We start from the raw sequence: 11,561 nt of genomic DNA, 5'->3' as shown, positions 1-11,561 counted from the left end.
AAAGCGATCAAACGAATTGCAAAGCTAGGCAACATTTTTCAAAGCAAAGGATGTCTTTTTCACGTGTATAAGTTTGTGTGTAGGTTACAAATACGTTGCTGATATACTGAACTTTTTCCATTTTTTTGTCTGAAATAGTTCCAGTTTTTTAACAGGAATTTTTATATTTCTGAAACGGAAACTGCTAACGATGCCATTGTGAGTAATGCTCGCTCTTAAAAACTCCTTAAGAGTGTTTTACAGTTCGATAGCAACCTCAGCTGGCATCTTTGAAAACAATGTAATATTCCTTAGGAACAGCTGATACTCAATCGTAAACTAAGCTGGCAATTTTTCATTCTTAATAAGAAACTGGCGATGCAAACACCCTAAATTAGCATATAAAAAAGAGTAATCTGTAAATAATTAATCAGGCTTAATATGCAAACTATTGAGGTTCAGTGGCCGACCCAAGCAAAGGGGAACGTTGACATCCTGATAGTCACCATTTGGCAATGGGAGCTAATTGTTTCCCTCTTTCTTATTCGAAACTAAGTAAAAACATAAGACTGGGTGGTGTATACACACCTAAAAAATGCACGTCCCTCCCCTCCCCCGCCTAGAGCATTACAGGTCATTCGACGCAGTTAATAAAGAAACAAGAACGCTTAGGAGCTCCTAAGAACTCGTTTTTTTGTAAGCTGTAAGTGTTCGTGTGTTTCAGATTCCAGCAAAGGAAGGGACTAGAGTTCGTACCGGAAGATTAATCTGAACCCCCGAATAGCTACATAGATATTATTGTAAATGTGGTATCAGTTCCGGAGGGATACGAACTCGATCGCGCCTCATTAGGGAGGCAACTGCTAATAACCGCCGCCTCACCTTTATTTCCGTAGCGTGTTCCTTTGCAAAGCCGCGCCATTTTTGACAACGATTGTTTGATCGACATTTTCTAATATATACATTTAGCCAAGCCTAACAGGGAAGCTTCCATTTATATACTTCTATCTGCAACTTATAACAATAAACTGAAAACCAATAAACTCAAATTATAGCCATCGCACAGAAATTCGGCTCAAACTGATCTACATTTGTTTTAAGAGTGGAAGATTTGAGTGACTTAAAAAAATGTCCCTGAATGAAGAATACTTATCCACCCAATTCATCGACTCAGTTATATGAATTCATTTTTTAAGCCAAAAAATATCAAATTCGATCACGTTCGTATGCCTGGAAAGGAATTCTTGCCCAGACTACATTACCGAACCCCCCAGCTATTAGTTAGTTTCTAAATTTGATGTTTTAAGAGCAGGTTTTATTTCATGAAACTCTTTGGCGGCAGCCAATTTACAGGTTATAATTTCTAGGTCGATCTTTCTGTCTAAAGCGTCTCAGGACCTAAAAGTAAAATCGGGCCGATTATTGTATTCACCAAGTGTTTTGAAAGTTAACTTTTCGGCAAGAAAAACGCCGCAAGGAGTTTGCAAGATTTTCTTACTCTCCCTTACAGAGTACTCCCTCCCCTCCCCCAGAGTCTGTACAGACGGGGGCATGTAAGCCGAAGTCATAACTTAATTTTTCTGGTGTCCATAGGTTTCCAATGTCTTTAGCAATGGAGGCTCCGCTATAGTATTTTGATCATAATGAGTTAAGGATTATTATTAACAGAGCTGGATTATTATTAGTAGTTGTGACACATTGATAGGGACATGCACATTTCAATGGTTTAATCATCTATTTTGAATTCATACTCAGCCCACGGAAGAAAATTGCAATAATAATAAAATTAGATTGATATCCAAAAGTTTCTTGAGACGGGTGTGCCATAAAACATCACATGTTTATTTAAACACAAAGGCTAAATTAACTTGAAATTTAACATGCCTTGTTATCTATAACTAAACAGCAGCTGAGTGAAATGTTTAATATGTCATGATCTTAGATTTTAGAAATCCTCCTATTTATATAGACTTTACTTATTCCATCAGCTTTCATAGATCAAACAGAGAGGAATCCACTGGATGCATGACAATTCTGAAAGCCCCTTTTCAGGTATTTTGTATTTAACGTTTTTGCACCTGCTTAAAATGTGAGGACAGCGACCAGCGATAAACGATTCGGTTTTATTTGAATATTTGTGTCTTGCCAAAGAAAAGAAAAAAAAAAGATAGAAAGGAAACATTGTTAAAGCCTAGCTAAAGGGGAATGTTTAGCGGAGTTTAAGCCTCCTTGAATGGCTAAAAAAACGTAACTAGCTAACTCATCAAAAGCTACTGAGAATGTCAGTGACATAAGTAATTAACAAAGAAACTTAGAGCAACTCATAGTTCCATGTAAAACAGCCAACGTGCTTTCCAAATCGACCCGTAAAAAGGATTATTGCCTTAACATAATATGTTAAATCTGAGAATGCAAGATGTCACTAACAAAAAAAAAGTCCAGGGGTTTAAATTAAAAGGAAAGAAAAACGACCAAGTAAGAAAACTGAGTCGCCAATTAAAAGAAATTTATTAGCAAGGAAGTATTATCCCCCAACGACAGAAAAGCAATTTGCGACTTTCAAATCACTCACTCCCATCTCTTGCTCAGCCTCCGGGAAAAATGTCATCGATAAAAGTAAACAAACAAGTACCTCTCTTCTAATTCTTATAATTTTGTGGGGTTTTTTTTGTCACTTTTACGCAAGGTGCTCGTGGGAAGATTTATGATTTATGATTTTTTTCACAGCGTAATTTACCTTTGCTTACGGTAGAATGGAATTGAATGAACTTCACCGATCAAAGCCTCATGCAATCCTGTTACAAGTCGGTTGAATTATTAATCATGTTATATTCTGGAAGATCGCTTAAAGCGCAATGATGTGGGTTAGAACCCAGTATGAAAGAGACAAGCTTGCGTGAATGTCTTCTTTTCGAGACAACTAATTCCAGCGTCTGCTAATTCTTGAAACAAAGCCGATTGCCAATCGTGCGATTCTTTGAGAGGTACCTTTCTAGTTTCAGAAGCACCCTATCGATGAATTGCTCTAAATCTGGTATTTTAGTCGTCTGATCACGCAGCTAATTCAGGGGATAACAACCAACGAATCACCAGGGAAGTCTTATTTTGTTTTCCTTATTTTTTAACTCTTCAGATTTGATACCATAATGATCAGATTTGGATTGTTCTTATCACTGTTCTTGGCAAAAACAATGTGTTATGCTGGTGAGTGCAATTGATCCATAACGGTTTCGGCAGTCAACTAAAACATACATAAAACATAAAATCATAACAAAATTGCTTTGTCCCTGCCAGAAAGCATTTTTTCGTCTTTGATGTTGCCTTGGGGTCCTAAAAACTGATGACTACAGGGCGCGGAAAACCAAGCAAGAAGCGTCTTTTTTGGGGGGGTTCCTTTTGTGTAGTTTATTTGAGGCCAATTTAGACCATTTTTTACACAATGTTCAGGGAAGGTAGCTTGCCACCTTGTACCGTTATTTTAAGAATATTACTATTATTATTATTATTATTATTTGTTGTTATTATTATTATAATTATTACTATTACAAGTGATACCGGTAAAAGTAAATTATAATCATTTTACAGTATATAGAGTTTCGAGTTTAAACCTTAAAATAATTTGAAAAAAAGGGTCAGCTTTTTCGTCTTTCTTCGGTGCCGCAAATTTATACGACGAAGTTACGGTTCGAGGTTGTCCGTATAGTGAGAAGTGATGCCATTTGCGTTTATTAAAATGAGTGAATGAAAATTGATCGCTCTTTTTTATTATATACAAACCATGTCCAGTGACATACAAAATCAACTACTACAGCTGATTCTTAAGTCGTGGCACAATTGCAAGCCGATTAATAAAATGGATTTACAAAGAGATAGGAATTGCACTTACTGAAAAGAAAAAAACAACTAGCTTAATAACGAACAGCTTGCAAACCACTAAGCACTGACTAAGCTGAAACTTTATGTCATGTTAGGCCCCTTTCAAACGTGGAATTTGCCGAACACCTATTTTAGTCGAAGAAAATAACTAAATACGGCAGTTGATTCAGAAGTCGGATATAATGGTGTCGAATTTAAATCCGTTTGTTGTAAATATTCCCAGTCTCTAGAAAAATTGTTACCCAATATGGATAAGGGTTTCTATAATTAATGCATTATATTCGTCACATGTGAAATGCGACTTCTAAATCAAATGTTGAACCTAAGTCGAATTTTCGACTGTAATTCAGTCGAAGATTCGGCAAAGTCGTATTTGATTTGAAACTGTTGATTCAGACGTCGCATCTCAAAGCAGTTACCTCTCGAATTAAATTAGGCACATGTGAAGTTCGACGTTTGACTGGGTAATGGTAGCAGTGTCCAGTATTGCTATAAATACCGTTAGATCCGCTATGATACATATGACATTTTTTATATTCCTGTAAATTTTGCTTTCAATTTACCACATTATGTTACTAGCTATATGCACCACACAGGTAAAAAAGAGAGTAAAAAAGAAAAAGAAAAAAAAAATAAGGTCACGAAAAATATGCTTTAAGGGGATTCGAACCCGGACCCTAGATCTCCGAATACCTTAGAACTAAAAATGAACGCCTCATCCACTGGACCACCTCGGTAAACGCTGACATTTAGGTGTAAAAGAGGTATATATTCCTTCTGTATGGTGATTGCCAATTTTTAAGGATGATATTCAGAAAGGTAATCGGGTTTTAGGTCGCTGTAAGAAGGACTTTAGGCTCAAATCCGATGAAACTCAACAACATTCAATCCACGAGACATGATCAGTAAAAATACATTCAGCAAAAGCACATAGTTTGTTCAATCCCATGATTCCACGAAAACAATGGGCACGCAAGGCGTGCGCACATGCGCATGCACGTGCACGTGCGCAACATTCCTAACAGATGACTTTTTCGGTTTCCGTGTAGAATTAAATCTTTATCTGAACGAAGCCAGACGTAAAGCTTACAATAAACCCATTAATACTCTTTCACACCTGATCCATGCTGGGAAACGTTTAAGAAATTTATGAACTATCGATCTCGCGACTACCGTCTGAACAGTATTACCGTACGATTCTCTTCCTGCTCGTAAGGTGTCTTTTCATCGGTCGGGGAAAACATTAACACAAAATTGTTTATCGTTATTTCCATTGTTTTAGGTTAGGGTAGCAAACCATTTGGCTTTTGGCGTTAGAAGAACTGCTACATGATCTCTCTCCCCAGAATGAAGAAAGGCACTATGGCCGCCAAATACATCCTTTCGCTCAGACTCGTACCCAGACTACCTCGTACCCTAACCCCGAATCTTCTCTCACCCCAAAAACACATAAATAGCGACTGGGTACGAGTCTGCTTTTAGCTTTGAAAGTTCTCCTTTATTAACAAACATTGAACATTTATTTCGGCAAACAAACAGTTAAGTTCTAAAAGATTTTTTTTTTCTCAAGAGTAGGTCTCCTTTTCAATGTTAATTTACAATATCGGTCGATTTACGCAATTTTTAAACTTCTGGCTCAGGTTTCGTTTGCTTCTGCTTTGAAAATGGAATAATAATTACTCAGGGGTAATACAGTGCAAAGATTTGTAGAGAAAAACAACAAAAACTTGCAGATTTATGGCGAAAATGTACTTTACTGCGAACTAAAATATTCAAAACGCTCCAATCACGTCCCTTGACGTCCAGTCATGTCCCTTGTTTCGTAATAAAAACACTTGTTAGGTAGAACATTACTTTCTCTGCCGTGTGATTAAACGTCAACTCTCTACAGCCCTCGGCCTAGTTTCTCGACTTTTTCTCTCATGTTCATTGCCCCCTTAAATTTTAAATTCCGGGCGTAAACTGGTTATTTTTAAATGCTCCACACAACCAATACTTCAAATATGCTATTTTATTTTAACCCACTGATGAAATCTTGTCACAGCATTGCTAATTCAGCGATGGTCACGTGATTGGTGACGTCAACACCCTAGATGGGACATGGGAAGATATTTTATGGCAAATGTTATCTTGTTGTGGTCTGACATTGTTCTACGTACAAAATTGTCAAAGTTAAAAAGCTTTCAAAAAAATTGCCTCAAAGGATACTGGGATAATTTTTATGATAATTATAATTTACTTTTATAACTATTATTATTATTATTATTATTATTACCATTATCGTTTTTATTATATTTAAATTCAGTATTATTACAATTATCACTTTTAACAATTTTGGGATATATTTTGAGTCACAAGAGACTCGCTGTACTGGACACACAATAATGACTTCCGTTTTATTCAGCTCTAGATTGCCCCACTGGCTGGAATGAATTTGAAGGCTCCTGCTACAAGGTTATGGATAAGTTCGGTTATTCGCGGAGATTTATTTGGTCAACAGCTTTACGCGTGTGCTTAGGGTTTGGAGGAGACCTTGTCAGCATATCGGATGAAAAAGAGTTGGATTTTGTTTACAAACTGTCTTTCAAGGACGCAAGCAATCCCGTTTGGATTGGATTGACCTATTGGTTTCAGAAGGGTAAATATTTATGGAGCAATAGGATATCATTTAACAATTCTGTTTCGCAGAATTGGTTCGGCAGCATTCCAAGTAATGTATCTGAAAACAAATGCGTCGAAATCTCGAGAAATGGTTTGAACATCACTGACTGTTGCAAGAAAAATCCACGTTTCATTTGTGAGAGAGCCAAAGGTGAGTTGTCCCCATGGGGAACTCTGCTTAAAAATGACGGGATGCTCGTCGTACCTTAAGTCGGTAAAATTTTTGATCACTTAAGGGTCGGTAAGGGTACCGAGCATGAAAATGAAGAGAGTTATACATTGATAAAGAATTTGGCTTTTAATTGCTATTGAAAATTGTCACCACCAATTATTTTTTTCTTCTAAAATTTGTGCCTTTTAAGGGTGCAAATGCATTTAAACCATACTCACAATACGAGATTTTAGAACCTTTCAAGGGTTGAAATTTTTCATCATTCTTAAAGGGGTCAGCAGCCCCCAGGAAGTTGTTTCTGACTTAAGGAGGCAGGATTAGATTTGATAAAAATTTGGCTAAATATATTGCATCTTTTGCTTTCTTTCCTTTTTACTACACTGTCCAATGATTTGTCTGTGGAATATGGGTCATCCAGGTGAGGGAATTCCTGCATATGACTGTCGAAAAGTGAAATTGAAAAGCAACACTTAGGTTTAAAGTCCTCACAGCCAATAACTTCAAGGCTTTATTGAAAAATCAGGTCAACCATCAACTGACAATACACTAAGGTAACAACCCTATCCAAGACTACACCCCGGGGGAGGTACTTTAAGAATATTTAGGTAGGGGTGTGCCCATGGAAACCCGGAACACTTAACCTATACCAGACCTAGTTCAACTGAGTTTTGCTACCCTATACAAGACTTAACTCCCGGAACCCCTCCTTATCCTAGGGTCACTAATTTTCCAGAATTAACTTAGTTCGACACTTTCTTTGCTATTAAACTGAGTTTCGGGTAAATTTAGTTTTTCCGATTAATTGCTTCAATTTCCGGTTTCCCTTGTCTAGATTAAAATCTTTATACAATTGGTCAGATTCGTGGAAAATGATAGTATTACCCTATTCCAGACCCAAACTCTCTGATTTGTAATAACTACCCTATTGCAGACTAAATTGCACTGTGGTACATAGCTGTATAACCCATATATGGCAGTACTACTGTAACCTGTACGTTCGTTTTCACCCACACATGACATGACATTTGGGTTCAAATCAGCTACTCTTTATCTGTCCTATGAATTAGGTTCACTGGCCTGTTCTGCTGATGGGTTTCTTAATGAGTTGTCTTGCTACAAAGAAAACAAAAAGGATACCTGGACAGGTGCAAAACAAGAATGTATTGATTCCGGAGGTGATTTGGTAAAAATATATGATGACGATGATCAGAAAAACCGATTTTTGAGTCACTTCGTGAAAATTTCCGGTCTAAAGGAAGCCGAAATTGATGTAAGTACGTCAGTCATTCTAATGTAGACCATGTCTAGAAGGCCATCTCTTTTATTTAAGGATGTCGCCGTAATTGAATACAGGGAAGTAGGTTAAAATGTTTATGAATTAACCTCTTTAAATTGAAAGCCTTATATAGCTATCTATATGTTACATATAATCATCTCCTTATATTTATCAGCTGAGAATGGTTTTGCTCATTGACTTGAGTGATGTTTTCGGTGATTTATGATGTCCAAAATTAGCAACTTCATGCCTTAAAGAAACGATTCACTCGCTTTGTTCGTCAGTGATATTCAGGGAACTGTTATCTGATTAGTGCTGCGCCACTAGTAAAAAATATTGCTATGTTCATGCTATTGAAACCCGACATTTAACGGTATACATATTTGTTCCCGTTTTTCCCCGTCAAACGCCATTTCAAAACGTGAGCATTGCTGAGGGGGTGTATTAAAGCAGTGGATTCCCCCCGAACAAAGAGAAAACGTTTTTACTTGTGTACAATGTCTCAACCAAGTTTGTACACGGGCACCTGCACCGTGCCCAAATTCTGGTGCGGGTCGTTGGAAAAAGCGTATGTTCACATTTGTGCGCGCCCAACGAACTGAACTAAGGCACCTCTCCGGATAACAAATGTGGTCGCTGACTCATATTGGTAGTCTCGTTAAAGGAGGGAAGGAGGAAAACTGCCGAAAAGAAAACTTTTGCTGGAAAATATCCGCTTTGTTGTAGCTTTAATAGTAAAGAACCTTCATTTTACTAAAATAAAATTGCTTATGTTTTCAATATCTTTTTAAAGTACATATGGATTGGCCGAACCAATGATTCCAAATGTACCCAAATGAACACGGACACAGGAAAGATGGAGGAGGGGGACTGTATAAACGACCAAAGGAACTATATCTGTGAAATACCAGCATCAACGTTTACGACAAGTATATTTTATATCATACTTTTTCATATAAAGGTTAAAGTAAAGTATTATGCAGACGACTCACTAAGCATGAGAAGTAACAACTCACTCAAGCCAAAGCCATGTTGTGCACGTGATAAAGTGGGATAAAATAGCTATATAAATAAAGATAAGTTAGAATACCAACAAAACCAAACTGGTACATTTTCGTCTGCCTGGTTATTAGAGGCATTTGAAAAAATATACATTGTCCCTGACTCTTTCCGACAAAAACATTTTAATTTTGTATTGCCACCAAACTTTGAACTGCGTGAGCTTCAGTTCTCAGACATTCCGTTTCTCAGTTAAATACCCAAGTTGCGATTCGTACCGTAAATTTACATTTTTATTTTGTATTTCTTATATTAGGTTATGTTTGTTATCTCGGTACCCAAGCAAAAATTCATATGTTCCCACGCACCACAGCCAACAGTTAATTCCCAGATTAAACCTTTGTTTAAAGTACGGCAACAAAGAGGAGGAAGGAGAAAGTCATAGCTCAGAATGTAATAAGAGCTCCGCCTTTAGGCTTGCCTGAAAGCATATTTTCCCGCTTTTGCCTCAGACTTTGAGCTAAGAAACCTTGTCAGATACTCAATGGCTTTAAAAACGATTTTATTCTGCATTTTTCTTTAGGCACCGTTTGTTATGAGTACCCAAGCAAAAATTCTTCCGTTCCCATCACAGTCAACTGTTCATTCCCAGAAAACCTTTGTTTTAACTATGGCGACAATACAGTAAAAAGCGAACAAGTCACCACCATTCAAGGCTGTATATCTGCTGATCAATGCCGACAATTTGATGACCAAAATTTGCACTGTTGTGAGGGGCATCTGTGTAATGGTAGTAAGTGTACTTTTTATACATTAAGAAACGCTAAAAGTTGTTATGAAATAGACAAGTCGTACAGTGTTCTTCAAAAACAGGGAGAATTTTGACTATTACAAAGCTCGATAAACTGAGATCTACGGAAGGATCCATAAAGCCAGGGGAGCAGATACATTTTTTCCTTACAGGTTCATATACGTTTCCGGACTCAAATGATCAGGCACTCTTAACCTTAGGGAAAATTTTCAAATAATTCTCCCTACTTTTGACCAAAATTCATCCGGACTATTTTGTGCATTCCAAGACTTTGGCCGATCGGAGGAAGGTTTACTTCTATTGGTATATTTAAGTGTTGGTGGATCAAAATTTTTGGTGGGCTAAAGATACAGCGGGCTAATTTTGGTTATGATGTGCCATGAGTCGTCCATTGTTTTAATTTATGTGTTGATTAAATAATGTTCACCATAAGCCGGGCCACGCACTAAATTCAACAACGTTATTTCACACAAAGTAATGTTGAATTTAGATACTTTGTATGTATTATCATCCTTCTCAATATGACTGAATCATGCGGAGACCAGAGAGTGTACAAGGTCAGTTAGCTGGTAATAGACAATTCCCACAAGTAACGAAGCTACCCGAGGGTCGGGGGGGGGGGGGGGGGGTAGGTTCTCCTGGGAATTCTTGGTGGGGCAGTGTCGCCCGGTTCTCCAAATCCTGGCCCTATTTCAGACCTTTAAGTGTCATTTTCCACCGGACCTCAATGATCCATACCCGATTTCAGTTTTAGCCTTAACAGGTAAAAATTATGTCATGATGACTTAGATTAGATCGCAAACAAAACATTTCTTTAAATGCATTTTGAATTCGCATATTTCTATCCCGTTCTTATTCATTTGGAATTGAAATGATAAATACTTTCATACACTCCCGTAGTTCCCTCGAAAACCATACCCGATTCCAGAGCAAAATGGGCAAAGTCTATACCCGTTTTCAGACCAAAAGGGACCCCAAACCATACCCTTTGGGGCGGCACATACCTATGGCCCTACCGGGAGAAGCTACAAGAGAGTCCTACTACGTTAAGTTCACAAGATGTCTGGAAAAACCTCTCCAGTCAGTAGTGACCCAAATTACCCTGGTAAAACCTTTCCTCTTCCATGTATTTTCCAGGGCGTTTGATATAATCATTTGATTTGCAGTAATAGAAGCAACGAAATCCATTGATAAGATTATTTACCTCTCACTCGGTGTCACCTTCGCTATTTTGCTATTGTTCATCGCTGTTTTCGTCTGGTGCTACAGGAGAATGAAGAAAAAGACTGTTGAAAGGTTTGTGCAGCTCTGCTTACTACACTGTACAGTGTCAGTACGTCATGTTATCAAAAGTTGAAGGCGTAAGACAATCGCAAAAGCTCTCCGAAAGCTATTGTCTAATTTTATATCACGTGGCAACAAATACAATGTCGTGCACCTTTCAAGTGACAGTTACCAAGAAGTCAACATCGTAACTCAATTTGCAATTTTTATGGAAATGATCAAAGAACTGAGGTTTTTTGTCGTGTGATGGAATAATTAAAATGATGAATTACTTTCTCTAGAAGATTTTTTACAATCATTTATCTTAATGCAGGGAAAAGCCCTCTGCTAGTGCTCTTTAAAAAAATCCACTGTTGCCTTTGAAGCCTTCCCTTTCACCCACCTGTCAATTTCACAGATAACTGTTTTTAATCTTAGGCCACGTCCCCTGATGCAGGTGAACCAATTGCCAATAAGAGTTTATGGATTAACACATCTGTCCAAGATCAGGATATATTTCTTAC

The 11,561-nt window shown here is 37.5% G+C and overlaps 1 long non-coding RNA gene across 1 annotated transcript in view; it reads right to left on the bottom strand.

Moving 5' to 3' along the window:
- Positions 1 to 11,561, bottom strand: part of LOC140950873 (uncharacterized) — a 373,771-nt gene that overhangs the window by 249,310 nt on the left and 112,900 nt on the right. The gene's annotated exons all lie outside the window — the stretch shown is intronic.

This window comes from Porites lutea, chromosome 10 (genome assembly GCF_958299795.1).
Source record: "Porites lutea chromosome 10, jaPorLute2.1, whole genome shotgun sequence".
NCBI lineage: Eukaryota > Metazoa > Cnidaria > Anthozoa > Scleractinia > Poritidae > Porites > Porites lutea.
Note: the sequence above shows the minus strand (reverse complement) of the source record. Positions and strands in the feature narration are given on the sequence as shown.